This window comes from Sorex fumeus, unplaced genomic scaffold (genome assembly GCF_029834395.1).
Source record: "Sorex fumeus unplaced genomic scaffold, SorFum_2.1 ptg000122l, whole genome shotgun sequence".
NCBI lineage: Eukaryota > Metazoa > Chordata > Mammalia > Eulipotyphla > Soricidae > Sorex > Sorex fumeus.
Window position 1 is genome coordinate 19,956,118 of NW_026606179.1, and position 14,643 is coordinate 19,970,760.

The 14,643-nt window shown below is 54.7% G+C and overlaps 1 protein-coding gene across 1 annotated transcript in view; it reads right to left on the reverse strand.

Annotated features, from left to right (window-relative positions):
* Positions 1-14,643, reverse strand: part of SIPA1L3 (signal induced proliferation associated 1 like 3) — a 122,247-nt gene that overhangs the window by 69,225 nt on the left and 38,379 nt on the right. The gene's annotated exons all lie outside the window — the stretch shown is intronic.

A 14,643-nucleotide genomic window follows, 5' to 3' on the forward strand; every position in this document is an offset into this window, starting at 1 on the left:
TAGAAAGCGGTGTGGCTGAGACATGCCACAAACTCGTCTGCTCCTGCCTCTTCTTTGCTAAGGTCTCCCCAGTAACTTCCTGCTGCACCCCAACAAAATTGAAATTCCTTCTGCCGCAACCCCCCCCCCCCCCCCCCGGGCCCTGGCTCTTGTGTGGGTCTCCCTGATGTCTTCTACCCCAACTAAGATCCTGTGCCTTCATCTTTGTTCCCCTGACACCCCAACCCCCACCCGGACATCTGGGGGTCTGCCTGGACTTTCCACCAGGCCAGCAGCCTTCCCCGACTCCCCTTTGTGTGGGCAGAACCCACCCTACTCTCTGGTTTTGTCTGGGACCTGCTAGGACCCGTATTTTGTCCATTATCCATCTGATCTGTCCCCATGACCAGTTTCACGGGTCCAGAAGAGCAGTGGAGCCTGTCTTGTTCACAGGGGCTCCCAGGCTTCAGAGCGGTGCCTGGACAGACGCTGCCTATCCTTCCTGCCATGTCATTTTGCTTGGGAGGTGCAGGCCCTGGGAAGACATGCGGTTCATGGGATCGTCTCCCTCCATCAGTACCTTTTACTGTTGGAGGATGAAACCCTTCGCTGGGGAGAAAGGGGCAAGAGTGGGACGTGGTCCAGGGCACACCCCACTGGCTGCCCCAGCAGCTGTGTCCCCTTCCTCCTGCACTGGAATGGCTCTGGTCAGGACAGTCGCGGGCTGGGTTGGGGCCAAGAATTTTCCCTCCCCTGGGAATTGGCGCAGGACAACTACTCCGGTCTGGGACTCAAGTGTTTTTGGTGGAGAGGGCACACACGCACAAGTGTACTGCAGATGTGTGTACATACATGTGTATGGGAGCGTGTATACGGCACATGTGCATGAGGAGAGTATTCGCACACATGCATGCAGGAACTTTTCCTAACTTGTGTCCTGGGGAATGGAGTGAGCTTGAGACCGAGGGAGGCATGAAGCAGATCGGTGAAGTGCATGTGAGATGAGGTGCAGCCTCTGTGAAAGTGAGAACCAGAGGAAGGAGAAAGGGCTGGGGAACAAGAGTGTGCTCCTCTCCTGGGCCCCCCTCTCCAGGGGTCCCCATGAGTACTGGCGCATTCCTGCAGGGGGCACACGGGACGGAGTGGAGAAAGGGTTGAAAGTGGAAAGACCCACAGGTAGATTAAAGGGTTGTGGGCGCAGTTCTGGTGGGTCTGTGAAGGGCAGGGATGAGGGGAGGTGGGCATGGGTTTGGGGGGGGGGGTCTTGTGAAGTGGAGGGCTGAGGGGAGGTGGGCGTGGGACTGAAGATGCCTTCAGAAAGGCAGATGAGCTCCACCACACTGGAACGGGAAGGGCACTTCATCCAATTTCTCAAAAGAAGCCTTCAATTTGGAACTGTGTGCGGAGACTTCCAATTTGAAAAACAAGAAAAGATGGGGGAAAGTCTTAAACAACCCCTCTCCCTGCATCCCTCAAAAATGAGTTTCAGGGGAGGTGACGGGCAACTCTATCCCTCGCCACCCTCAAACCTCCCAACATTTTTATTCCCCCTTTGGTGGGGGACCACATCTGGCGATGCCCAGGGGTTTCTCCTGGCTCTGTGCTCAGAAATTACTCCTGGTGGGACTCAGGGAACCCTATGGAGTACTGGGGATCAAACTGGGTCAGTCTGCACAACGCAAATGCCCTACCCGCAGTATTCGCTCTGGTCCTATACTCTTCATCCTAGTGCTTACAAATACATGCACTTATTTCTCTAATTCCTGCACACCCCCTTCATGAGAACATGAGCTATTGATGTATCCCCAAGATTTAAAGGCTCCGAATGCCCCCTCCTCACTGCCCACCTCTGTCTCTGCGTAGATGAGGCCATTTTCATGTGCTTCTAGTCAGTTAATGTGTCTCAGGAAGATGAGTGGAAAAACCTCAATGAGGGCGGCCAGGTAAGTCTGTGAGTAGGGGAGGCGGCGGGTGCTTACTGCGTCTGCCAGGGCATGGCACCTCACTCTGCACCCCGAACTGGGGTGCCCGGGCTATGGCAGCTCAGTTTTGCACTGGCTCAGCCCAGACCATTTGCCTGAGGCCATGTTCGTGACCCTGGTGTGTGTGCCCAGGCACCCTGACAGATGGGCTTTGCTGCCGGCAGTTTATTTCCAGCTGGGTCAAGAAAACCCCGGTCCATTCTGTTCCCATTTTGGAAACACACAGATGTTCTTGTTTTTTTTTTTGGGGGGGGGGCGGGGGAGACAGGCCTCCCCCGGTGCTCAAGGGGGCTGGCTGTGCCAGCCTGAGTATGGAGCCCAGGCTAGGTGATGTGTTGCAGCCCACGCAGTCCTGAGCATCTGGGCTGGAAGAACAGATACACGGGGCTCCTGCCTCCCTCCTGCCTCCTGTGACACCCACAGCCCCTGGGATGTAGGGACTGATGCATGCTGGTCCCATCCCAGCTGCCTCTGTCAGGCTTGTCCTTCTGAAATCATCATGATGAAGAGCCCCACGATGAGGGCCAGGCAGCCCGGATCCCGAGTGTAAGGTGCTTGGGTGAGTACTGATCTCGAAACCATACCTCAGTCTGTACTCGGGAATAACCGCACCTACCCCCAGTCACTGCTGCTCTTACAGCTCATGTGGCCTTTCTGCTTGTTCCATTTTTCTCGTGCTACTTTGTGTTTGGGGGCCTGTACCTGAAGGTGCTCAGGTCTTACTTCTGGCTCTGCGCTCTTGAACACTACTGGTGGTGTTGCTCCGGGGATCACATGGTGGTGGAGACTGACCCCAGCCTCCTGCGTGCAGGGCCTGACTCAGCACCGACTCTCCCCTGCTCGGGAAGCATAGCTCAGCCTGGGGGCCTGTGCAGGTTCGGCGGCTGGAGGATCCCAGCTTGTCATTAGTCCAGTGTCCAAACACTGATTACTTGAGATCCATTAAGGTCAGGGATGTAGCTCATATGCTTGGTACATGTGAGGCCCTGGCTTCGATTCCTGGCACCAATCAAATCAAATTCATTCATTTATTTATTTATTTTTTGTTTGTTTGTTCTTGGGCCACATCTGGCAGTGCTCAGGGAACCATATAAGGTGCCAGGGATTGAATCTGGGTTGACTGTTTGCAAGGCAAGTGCCCTCCCCACTGTACTCTCGCTCCAGCCCCTTATTCATTCCTTTTGAAAGCTCTCAGGGCCACTGGACTTTTAAGCCCCCAGACTCTTCTGTCCTCCTCAGACCGTGGGCAGCTCTAAGATGCATAGAGGGCCGGGTGTGAAGGCACGTCCCGGGCACAGGAGTGGGTGAGGGCGAGGTCAGGGTCATGGGGCAGCCAGTGATGGAGTGTAGGACTGTCACCCAGCTTCCCCTAAGGGGTCCGGCGCAGGGCCCTAGGCATGTGATGGGATTAGCTCACAAAGGACTTCAACCTGATAAGGCCAAGGTCACACAGCAGGTCAGGTGGGCGCTGGGATTCAAATGCCACCACAGCTCTCCTCACAGCCCACTCCAAAGGACAGAACTGGAGAGTCCTGCCGGGAGCCCAGCATTCTCCCTTCGCTCCCTGCTCTGCCTTTCCTTGCCCAGGGAACAGAATGCTTTGAACTCAGCAATTTCACCAGAGAGATGGAGAGTAGAACCCCTGAGAGCCTTTAAAATTTTTTTGGGGGTTTCTGGGTCATACTGGGCGATGCTCAGGGATTACTCCTGGTGGTGTTTGGGGAACCACATGGGATGCCAGGGATCGAACCTGGGTCAGCCGCATGCAAGACAGACGCTCTACCTGCTGTGCTCTGCTTCTCCCCCATGCCCCCCACCCTGAGCCTTGACCATGGCCTGAGCCTGGCTCCGGCTCCTGGTCGAGGGTGCTTTCTCCAGCTCTCCAAAGACACCTGGGGGTGGTCTTCAACTTGACCCAATCCTCACATGACTCGTAGCGCAGGTCCCACCGTGGGTTATAAATTCAGTCCCACAGGATAATCCCATCTCAGATGCTAAGTAGTGGGATTACACTGTGACTTGGTTTCTGGGCCACACCAAGCTTTGCTCAGGACTTACTCCTGGCTCTGTGCTCCAAAATCACTTCTGGCAGGGCTTTGGGGGCCATATGGGACGCTGGGGATCAACCTGGGTCAACTGAGTGCAAGGCAAGTGTCATCCCTGCTGTACTATTGCTCTGGGTCCTGCTCTTCTCTTTTAATAGAGCAATCCCTTTTCTGCCCTGGCAACCATACCACAGCAGGGTGGCACCATGGGGGGACACGGGCACTTGGGAGCAGTCAAAGGCTCAGTGGAAGATCCCAGCACCTCGATTCTGGCGGCAGCAGGACAGACGTTACCTTAACTGCCAACATGCGCCTGAGTCTGCCCAACGGGAGCAGAGAGGCACGTGGCCCTCCCCTTCTGTGAGGAGCCACAGCTGGGCTGGGGGGTCTGAGTCAAGAGTCCACTATCACCTGGACACAGGAGGACACAGTCAGGGAAGAAAGGGGCAGCCCAGCTGTGTCCACACGGTCCCCAGGGAGACAGGGCGACAACTCACCTATGTGTCCCCTCTGTCTGGTTTCTAGCTTGCGAGCAGGTACAGCTGAAGTGACACAGACTAAAAGCTAATATACAGAGCTGAACTGGTTTTTCTCCCCCCCAGCAATTGGGTGGAAACCTTCCTGGCTGCTTCTTACCTTTTTTTTTTTTTAATTTTTATGTAGGAGTACTGCTATTTATTCAGCCACTGATTGCTGCTTATTACTTTTACCAGAGCTGGGAGATCTTTCCAGTTGTGACGGCTGTCACACAGTGGCCAGAAGACAAACCTGGTTCATTTCCTCACTTGGCCACTTACGTAAGTAAGCCTGGGGGGTGCACAGCCTCTCCAGCCGTACTCTATCCACCTGTAGAATGGAAACAATAATGGGCTGATCTCTCGGGGATGCCCAGAGACCAAGGCTGCCCCCGGCATGCTGCGGCGTACAAACGTAAGCACTGGTCACTTTTGAGTCCTGGGAGAGCGAGGCGAGCCCCTCCTTCTCAGTGGGGCTCAGCGCCAGGGATAGGGAAGTCCCTATGGGGCGGGGTGGAGGGCCGGTCAAAGCACACTGCCCTAAGTCTCTTGTTCCCATTCTGGGAACAGCCTGATTCCAAAGGCTCATCAAAGAGACTCCAAAATGGCAGATCTGGACTGGAGATAGCACAGTGGGTAGGGTGCTTACCTTGCATATGGCTAACCTGGGTTTGATACACGACATCCCCAGAGAGTCCCCCTGAGTACTGCACTCCTAAGCATAGAGCCTAGAGGTACCCCCAAGCAATGCCGAGTGTCCCCCCCAAACAAATAAAAACCCAATAAACAAACCCCCAAAATGCAGATCTGAAGGATACATCCTTGGCTAGGCCTACACACTAGCCCACCCAGGCGCTGTGGCCAGGCTTGTGGAGGGGGCCCGTGGGGCAGGGGAGGCCTTGCGGGCCTCTGTGGTGGGAGAGGGACTTCCGAGGAGCAGTAAGGGAGCCCCGGCGCGTCATGTTGGGCTGGCCCCGTGCTGAAGCCCAGGCCTGCAATCTGTGGTGACCCTGGCAGGTAGTTAAATACTTTGCCTGTCTCCCTGCAAGGCTCCCACCAACAGCCAGACCCCGTCTCCCTCAGGAGCCAGGGCTTCGTCAGCGTGCAGCCTGTAATCCCGCCTAATTGCCCCTGAAACCTGCTAAGATCACATCTGTTGGGCCGGGAGAGTGAATCAATATTTGCCAATCTTGATTAAACAGAGCCAGGGAATCCTTGTCAAAGAACATCTGTCAAAGAACTATTCTTCCCATCCTGTTCTGGGGGGGGGCCCAAGCCGGGGTGTGTTCGGAGCTTTGTGTCCTCCCTTCCCCTGAGGACGGTTCTGGGGTGGGGGAAGAGGAGGTCCTGGGGCGACGGGTGGGGAGCCGAGCACATACAGGTGGGCCTCGCCAGCGGCCGGCAGGCGTCACCCAAGTCCCCAAACGTTCCTGATGGTTCCTGATGGTTCAGGACCTGGTCACAGGGTGCAGAGCCCTGACCACAAAACAGAACTCAGGGGCTCTGAGGAACCTCACCTCGCAGGGGTGCCCTCATTACTTCTTCCAAGGTTTCAAAATGGGGACATGAAGCTCTTTTCCTTCTTTTTTTGGCTTTTGGGCCACATCTGGTGAAGTTCAGGGATTAGTCCTGGTGGGCCGGGGGTGGGGGGAGGAGTATGGGGTGTCAGGGATCAAACCTGGGTTGGACACGTGGTGCCCACGTGCTGTACCATCACTCCAATTCCAAGGGGACATGAAGTTTTGAGAGGACCAGAGCCTGTTCAGGTCACAAGACGGGAAGGTTTGGGGTGACCTGGTCTGCAGGGTGCTCCTCAGGCCAAAGCTGCAGGTGTGGGGAAGCCAGGCTGGAGGCCTACTCCCGTTGACAAGAACCAGCCTCAAGGGCTGGAGTGACAGCACAGTGGGTAGGGCATTTGCCTTGCCTGGGTTCAATTCCCAGCATCCCATATGGTCCCCTGAGCACCACCAGGAATAATTCCTGAGTGCAGACCCAGAAGTAACCCCTGCGCATCACCCAGGTGTGACCCCCCCCAAAAAAAAAACCAAACAGACAAAACAAAACAACAACAAAAAGAACCAGCCTCAACTGCAGGCCCACCCCTGCTCCTCCAGGGTCTCCTGAGAGCATCAGGGAAGGGAGAGGCAGAGGTGGGTGGTGCTGGCCTGTTCTGTCCAAACAGCAGGGACAGTCACCACCACCCGCTCCTGGGGCAATGTCATGGAGAAAGTGCCCGCTCTGCAGCCAGATGCCCTGTCTGGGGACAGAGGGTGGGCACATCCCTCATGAACTGGCCAGGATGCACCCCAGAAGACAGACCACAGGCGGCTCTGCATCCTTACTCCAGAAGCCAGACTGCAATTCCCGGGGCTGGGGAGGGCTGGGCGAGGGGCCAAGTCCCAGATGCAAAGCAGGAGGGTCAGGGGGGCCTCCCCAGAACGTCCATAAACACAGTCAAGACCAAAAGGAAACAAAAGCAAGCAGGCAACCAGCCAGCTGACCACCAAGCCTGCCCGCCAGCTGCACTCTATCCCACCACCCATGAAACTGTGCCACCTTGCACGGTCCCCCTCTGTGTGTGTCGTGCTGGTGTGCGCACACAGACAGGCAGAGTCCTACCCCCATTTCTGGGCCCTGAGTCACCAGCCTTTGTCAACTCACCACAGAGGATGTGTCTTAGGCCAGACAATTTCTGCCTGGTCCCTCAGCTCCCTGCCAGATTTTCAGCTTGGACAGGGGATGGAGGAGCTAAGAAAATATCCCAAGGGGCCCATACAGTGGGTAAGGCACTTGCCATGCATGCGGTTGGTCCCAGGCATCCCTGAGCCCTGCAAGTGATCCCTGAGCACATAGCCAGGACCCTGAGCACCACAGAGTGTGACCTAAGGGATCATTGGCTGGTGTGGCATGGTTGGGGCCTGGAGTGATGACCTGGATCCTGGAGTTAAATTTCGTGAGGCAACTGGCTGCTTCTAGCATGGGACCAGCTTAGCGTCATTCCCCTACCCGCTATGGACCATGCCACAGGTAGCAATGCAGAAGCGCAACCCCCTTTTATGAGGAAAACACTCCCCAAAGCTCCACCTGTTCCCCCCCCCCCCCAAGATCAATGCAGAGGAAAGATCTAAGATGGCAGGGGGATGTGACCCCAGGCAGAGTGGAGACGGCATATGGTATGATGTATGGGACCAGTCCCTGAATCCCCAAGCCTCCCGACATCACTAGCCTGCAGTGGGACTTAAGCGGGAGGCCCTGAAGGGAGGCTCCGCCATCGCCATCGGCTCTCTTAGGAAAGCTCTCGGCGCATACGTGTTGGGGTCGGGCTATTTTTCGTAAAGGCTCATCAAATTGAAACGCACAAGGGTGGAAGTCAGGAATGCATGTGTGTGTGCCTGTTGATGGGAGCCAGACCACCCGCGAAGGGCTGACATCACAGCTGGGCACAGCTCTCTGTCACCACTCGGGAACAACATGCAGTTTATGGTTCTTCAGTTTTATGGTCGAGAGTTGAAAGTTTGGGAATAGGCCGACTGGGAGATGCTAGTTAAAGCTGCTCATAAATGCGACCAAACTTTCAGGAGGCCTGAGCTGCGGTTGCCAAGGCCGTGCCCGTGGGCAGGGAGCAGGCCCTGCGGTGTGGGGAGAGACACCGGGAGCTGGTGAGGCTCCTACTCTCTGATCCTGGCACTGTGATTTACCGTCATTCATGACTGAGGCTCGCGATCTTGACCTGGCGAGGGGGTTCACAGGAGCACTTCCCCTGCAACTGTTTGCTCAGCCACCCGTGGGCCTCCGGGCTTGGTTTCACAATCACAAAGCCTTCAAGTGCCTTTTGCATGGTTTGAATTCTTTTCCAAAGTGAGGCTGCCTGGGTGTTTCTTTTCAGTAAACCCAGCCACTGAGGTTTCACTCGCTTCTCTCTGAAGACCATCGCTGAAGACACACAGGGTGGACACATAGGTGGACACTGGGGCCTGCAAGGTCCCCTACACTCTTGCTCCCAGGCTTGGAATCCACTTTCTCCCCCAGAAGTGGCAGGGCCACTCTGCCTGAGCACAAACATCCGGGCAGCCTCGGGAACCTGTCCTCCTGCCCCAGAGGAGGCAGAAAGAGAGTCATGGTCTCCAGGGACTGAGGGCAGAAACGGGGACCCACCTGGGCTCCAGGTACCACCCTGGACACTGCAGATTCTAGAGGGCCTCTGGTCTTAGACTGGTGTAGGGAGGGGTCTCCGGCTCTGTTTACATGACATTGGGATCAACCATCATACCCTGAACACGCAGATGGAACGCCTGGCCAGGGCCGCAAGCCACAAGAGGCACTGCGCTGGAAGGAAATCTCTAGTGGCGGCTCTCTGGGAGACAGAGAAGCCAGGACTCTGGGCCAACAGCCCCTTGCTCTCAGGACAGCAGACTTTCCACTGCCCACAGCTACTGAAACTTTTCTGGCGGCAACCTGTCGAGAACTCGTGGAATGTTCTTACCCTCTGAACCAGTGGTGCGACTTCTGGGAATGGGTCCCAAGGAAACAGACAATGAGCAAAAATTCCTGGAATTGGTCATAAAGAAAAGGAAAACAGAACCAGGCCTGAGAACTAGGACAGTGGGCAGGGGCTTGCCTTGCACGCCATTGACTGGGGTTTGATCCCTAGCACCATACCCCGAGCCCAGGCGTGATCCCTGAGCCAGAGCCAGGAGTAAGCCCTAAGCACCGCCGGGTGCCTCCTACACCCCTCCCTGCACAAACAGGAAAAAAGAAAACAGTGTTTTCTCAATGTCCAACAACAATCACAATATCCTTATGATAAAAACTATTTATGCACATATAACTACACGATTGAAGCTCCTTTAATCCTCTACCTAAATATATGTGCCCAGGTGCGTTTACAGCAGAAAGACTAGGAGCAATACTCTAAAACATTAACTGCCATTCTAAGAATGATATTTTAATGCTGGGACTATCTGTGACATTTAAAAATGTGTTCTAAATATTTACTTTCCAATACATTCTTCAAATTACCTGCTAGTAAAATATTTTCAAAATAACATGAAAGCCCCACACTCCCCTTAACTGCCATTCACACAATGAGCATTTCCTGAGTCTTATAACTCCGTAAGAAAGCAATGATCTGTGGATCCCTCTCGGCTAAAGGGAGAGATGTTCATGAGTGAGATATACGCTGTTAGAAAGCAAGAGGAAGAAAAGGGCACACTGCAGAGTAGGTGGTCAAGGGGAGCTTCACGGAGGAGGCAGCATCTAAGTGGTGACTTGAGAAAGGAAAAACAAGCCACGGAATGAGGGGGTGGGAGACGAGGGGCTCAGAGTCACAGAAGGGGCTGAGAGCCCTCTGTATAGAAATCTGGAGCAGACTGCCTTGGCAGGTTCAGAAGAAGCCACCTGGTCAATGAGCCCCAAGAATGGTGGTATCCTCGAGGCGGCCGGGATAGTCTCCCGCAGGGCAGGAGTCGCCTGGCCCAGAGCTTGCACTGAAGGAGCAGAGAGCAGAGTGGAGACAACCTGACTCGGGACAGGTGCTGCCGGGCATGCTCTGACATGGGCACCGGGCGGACACAATGTGCTCTGCCAGAACCGGTCACGGGTGGCGCTTCATCGCCTCCGCTCTGCCCCACATGGGTCAGGCCAGCAGCAGACAGGAGACTAGAAATGAGCAGTGTGGCTGGACTCAGGGTGGCCGTAAGGAAACCCAGCAGTGCTCCAAGCAAAAGTCAGTCTCTGGCTGTGGGCCTTCAAACCAAAAACCAATGGCCAAAAAACGAAAGCAAAGCCAGTCACGGGGTGGGAGGCACATGCAAGTCCTTCCTGGCAGGGGCACAGCCCAGAAGCATCTCTATTGGGGGGAGAAGTGGAAAGAGCTCCTGGAGGCTGGGGCCATGGGGCTGCTCAGTCTCACACAGTGTCCCCTGCTGGCCAATCCTACCCACTCTCTTTCCCAGTCATCCAGATCTGCCCGGACAGCCCTATACCCATTCAAGCTGCCTGCCTGGGGCATGAGCTCTGCCCTACATTTCCTTCCAGCACTTTCTTCCTCTTCTCCAAGCCTGCTTCCCACCTGATCCCAGGTGATGACCTCTCTGGGCCTCCCCTGCCCACCTCCCTCTCCATCCTGCTCTGACAGTGACAGGGCACTGACGTTGTGAGGCTTGTGTGCATGCCCAGGGCCCTGGGGTCCAGATGCTGAGGTCAGGCCCCTTCAGAGCCTGGGGATGGCATCCCAGGCTCCTAACACATGTGTGGGCCTACTCTGCGCTGAGCCTTGCTGGAAGCACTTGATGTGACTTCACTCGCCTGGCCTGTTCCACAGCCCCACTTTCACTTAATCACTTAACTTCCCGTTAGTCGTCGATTTGCTCGAGCGGGCGCCAGTAACGTCGCCATTTGTCCCTGTCGCATGCTAGTGTAGCCCAATGGCATCTGTTCGCTCTGGGAACATGAAGAGCCTCAAACCGATCGTTCATGATCTTCACAAAGAAGTCTGACCATCTGGTAGGTGGGTGGCCACGTGGTCTTTTGACATCCCGTGGAATCCAGTCAGTAACAGCTCTAGTCCAGCGGTCATCTTTAAATCTCATTACGTGACCAGCCCATCTGATTTTTGACACCTTGGCAAATGAGACAGCGTCCCTGATTCTTGATCGTTGATGGATGTCGGAACTCCAGATTTTTTCTCTCATTTGAGTGAAACGTGATATTCCAAGCATAGCTCTTTCTATTCTTCTTTGGGAGACCTGAATAGCGTTCTCATCCTGTTTGCGTAGGGCCCAGGTCTCTGAGGCATATGTTAATGCAGGAAGAACAGTGGAATCAAAGAGATGTGCACAGAGTCGGAGGTTCTTCGTCCTCTTAGCTATTTCTTCGACGTTCTTGAAGGCGTTCCAAGCCACTCTCTTCCTCCTGCGCAGCTCGGGTGCCAGGTCATTTGTCATGTTGACTTCTCGACCTAGGTACACATAGCTGTTGCATTCGGAGATGGTCGTTCCGTTGAGAGCGAATGGGGCATCAGGAACGAGGCTGTTTCTCATAAACATTGTCTTCGTAAGATTCAGCTTAGTCCTACCTTTCCACACTCACGGTCAAAGTCGGCCAGCATTTGTGCCGCTTGGCTGATGTTTGGTGTTATTAAAACAATGCCATCAGCAAAGCGGAGGTGGTGTAATTGCCGACCATCTATCTTCACTCCCATTCCTTCCCATTCCAGTCGTCGCATGATGTTCTCGAGGGTGGCACTGCAGAGTTTCGGTGAAATGGTATCACCCTGCCGCACCCCTCTCTTGACATCAACGATCACTTCTTTGTAGAATGGTGAGATCCTGGTAGTGAATCCGCAATACAGCTCACGGAGGATCCTGATGTATTGGGCTTGAATGCCCTGGTTGGCTAGGGCTTCAATGACCGCTTCCGTCTCAACAGAATCAAAGGCCTTCTTTAAATCAATGAACGTTAAATAGAGCGGCATCTTGAACTCCCGAGAAACCTCAGTGAGCTTGGTTATCGTGTGGATATGGTCGATGGTGCTGAATCCTTTGCGGAACCCTGCTTGCTCACATGGTTGTCCTTCATCTAGTGTTCTGCCAATCCTATTTAGGATGACTCGAGTGAACAACTTGTAGATGACAGACAATAGGCAGATCGGGCGATAGTTGCCAATGTCATGGATGTCTCCCTTCTTGAACAGTGTTCCACAGCCCCACTTTACACATGGGGAAACTGGGGCACAGAAGGAAGAAGAAGGGTACTTGGCAAAGCCAGGTTCAAATCCTGCAGGCAGATCCCATGGTCCCAGCTTTATTGTTGTTGTTTTTGTTATTGTGTTTTGGAGCCACACCTGGTAATGCTCAGAAATCACTCCAGGCAGGGCGGGGAGACCATGTGTGGTGTCAGGGATCAAACCCAGGTCCGACAAGTGCAAGGTAAATGCCCTGCCTGCTGTACTCTCTCATCAGTCCCTGCATTTAACCTCAAAGGCTCTTCTGCCTGGGGTCTGAATAAACAAGACAAATGCCCTCACCCCCGAGGTTAGGCCAGGCTGGAGTGGAAGCAAAACTCACTTCAGGAAGTGAGCCAAAGCAAACACTCACTCACCTCCCCACAAGCACTGCAAACCCTTCTCTCCCCCTGACCTGTCTCCAGACTGAAAAAAGGCACACCAACTTTCCCAGCTGAGAAGTGTGCATGAAGGGTGGGTGTAGGGGGTTGCTTCCAGACAGAAGGATCACGACCCTGCCTGGATCCCTGTATTCTGCCTCATGCCAGAAAGAAGAAGTGATGCCCATTGCAGCCATTTTGCCACCATGAGGAAAGACCAGGATGCTTCCGAAGCATGGACTTGGGGCCTGGACCTGTGGAGCTGCTAAGCTTCAGCACACAGATCTTTGTTACTTAGACTCCCAGCTGAGCTAGGAAATACCTGGAAACCAGCATAACACAGGCAAGAAAGGATGGACACTGGCTTTGCTTGTCCCCAACACCTAAATGTGAACTCCCAGGCAGCAATCCATGCTAGCTTCACTAAGAAATGTCCCCGTGCCTGGTACCATCAGCACACTGTCCTACGGAGATGGCAGACAATTTCGGAGCATGGGCACCAGGACCCGAGAGCCAGTCAGGAGGGAAAGCTGCCTCCCAGAGGGCTGGACAGGGGTCAGAGGACATGTGGCCTGCCCACGCTGGCCCCTCACACACACAACTTAGCATGCAATCTGGTGGGGTGCCCCGGGGCACGATCAGATGCCACCAAATCGGCCCCTTTCACAGCCCTTTCCAGTCTCTGCCTGCCAAATGTCTACCTGGAGTGGTCTCTGTCTCCGCGAGTCCCCATCAGAGGTGGAAAGAATGACGCAAGGTGCATATAAGCAAGTGCTCACTCTCACCCCACGCACAGCAGCAGAGACGAGCAGGTTCTCAACTAACCTTCCTGGGTTTGAGTCCCTCCCGGGCTGCTGGTGGATCATGGGCATTCTTTTTCTTTTGGAGAGGAGGGATGGGCACACCTGGCTATCCCTCCATCTCATGAAATGCTCAGAAGTTCCTCCCGCAGAGGGCGGTGCTGAGGATTCCTAGACAGTGCTCAGTCCTTCTCTTCCCAGAGATGGGCTAAGCGGGTGCCCACGGCACAATGAATGAAATGAAACACTTCAGGATCAGAGTGATAGTACAGTGGGCAGGACATTTGCCTTGCATGCAGCTGAGCTGGGTTCAATTCCGAGCATCCCAAATGGTCCCCATGCCTGCCAGGAGTGTCCTAGTGCAGAGCCAGTAGTAAGTTCTGAGCATCAGTGATGCTCCCAAACAAAGAAACAAAAAAAGAAAACACTTCGAACAAAGGTCTGCTTTATAGGTAGACCTGGGAAAGGCGGACTAGCCCCATCCCTGTCCTCCTACAAGCCTCGATCATTAACTTCCTGGTGGGAACCACCTGTGTTTCTGGTACTCCTCCCACTCACCTCCACTCAGGTGCACAGCACACGCCACCCCATCAGCACCAAGCCTTGGAGCTGCCTGCTCTGTGCCGTGACACTCCTGGGCTCTGGTGACACCCTGAGCCCAGGCACTGGCTGTTCCAGTCCCATGGGGTCACTGTCTGCTGGCACTGAGGGTCCCCCAAAGGCATTCACATGGTCATGGGGACCAGCAGGGGGAACGCCTGGGGAGAATTCCTCCAGCAAAGAATCTCCGGGCCACAGCCCTGCACTTTCCAGGGAGGCGTCTCCCAGGAAGCTGAGACCAGACACATGCCTGTAATGTTGGCTGGTGACACTCAAGGAGCAGCTCAAGTTTCTCTGGAGATTGAGGGCCTGGGGTCTCTGACAACAGTGACTATCACCCAGCTTGCCCCCTTGTGCAGGCCATTAGCTTCCTGTTCCTCTCACCTATGAAGTGGGGATCAGCTTCCCTGATGGACCCCCAATGCTGATGGGATTCCCTGCCGTGTCCCTGTCCCTATAGCACTCGAATTCTGGGCTGATTCTTCTGGGTTTGAAATAGAGTGGGGGCAACAGGGAGGGGGAGGGTGTGGGATGGGGGGTATACTGGGGTTTTTGGTGGTAGAAAATGGGCACTGGTGAAGAGGTGGGTGTTTCATCATTGTGTGACCGAGACTTAAAC